Source organism: Calidris pugnax, unplaced genomic scaffold, assembly GCF_001431845.1.
Source record: "Calidris pugnax isolate Ruff unplaced genomic scaffold, ASM143184v1 scaffold39, whole genome shotgun sequence".
Lineage (NCBI taxonomy): Eukaryota > Metazoa > Chordata > Aves > Charadriiformes > Scolopacidae > Calidris > Calidris pugnax.
In genome coordinates this window covers 8076187-8076403 of record NW_015090828.1, presented here as the reverse complement: position 1 = coordinate 8076403, position 217 = coordinate 8076187, and positions in this window count along the sequence as shown.

Sequence of the window (217 nt, the reverse complement as noted above, 5' to 3'; positions counted from 1 at the left end):
GGTGTGCGCCTAGGGCTCTAAAAAATAAGTAATTTTTGGAAAAGGGGCACGGACGATCGTTTTGTCCGAGCAGCAGGCGATACCCCGCTAACCGAGGGACCGCCTTCCCGCCCGGCTGCGGCGCAGGGGCTCGGTGGGACCTAAACCTGCAGCCTGGGCCACCTCGGGCCTCGCCGTGGCGACCTCCCGCCCCCGCAGGCCGGCGGAGGGGCGGGCC